The following is a 443-nucleotide window of genomic DNA, read 5'->3' as shown; positions in this document are numbered from 1 at the left end:
ACACACCTGCGCGCGCACGCACACACACACACCTGCACACACACACACACACACCTGCACACACACACACACACACACACCTGCACACGCACACACCTTTCTGTCACGCTTCTCCTAGTGAAGGATTGTTCAGGTCACCAGTGGGGATGTGACCGTCCACTCACGTTATTTTGAACCACGTCTAACTCATTTTCTATAGAACTCTCTCCTCTGAATGTTGCTCAACTTCTCAGCTGTGAAATCAGATTTATAGACAAAGACGTGACTTGTTGTTGAATACGAGGATGTGAAATGATGTTTCCTTTCCGTCCTGCTGCTGGAAGCGTAGAGGTAGAAACCCTCTACCGTGTCTACGTGTGCCTTCATCTCCAGGAGAAATCAGTTTCTGACTCTACGCTGTGTTGAAGAATCAGCGGAAACCTGACTGAAGTCTGGTTGGTGCT

General features: G+C 48.5%; 1 protein-coding gene across 2 annotated transcripts in view; it reads left to right on the top strand.

The window, feature by feature from the left end:
• Window positions 1-437, top strand: part of aifm2 (apoptosis inducing factor mitochondria associated 2) — an 8,046-nt gene extending 7,609 nt beyond the window's left edge. For both annotated transcript variants that reach the window (XM_046056705.1, XM_046055880.1), the window contains exon 10: window positions 40-437. The gene's annotated coding sequence lies outside the window, so the exon portion shown is untranslated. The remainder of the gene's footprint in view (window positions 1-39) is intronic.
• Window positions 438-443: the final 6 nt, after the last annotated feature.

The sequence above is a fragment of the Micropterus dolomieu genome, linkage group LG01 (assembly GCF_021292245.1).
Source record: "Micropterus dolomieu isolate WLL.071019.BEF.003 ecotype Adirondacks linkage group LG01, ASM2129224v1, whole genome shotgun sequence".
NCBI lineage: Eukaryota > Metazoa > Chordata > Actinopteri > Centrarchiformes > Centrarchidae > Micropterus > Micropterus dolomieu.
This window is presented reverse-complemented; position numbering and strand designations above follow the sequence as displayed.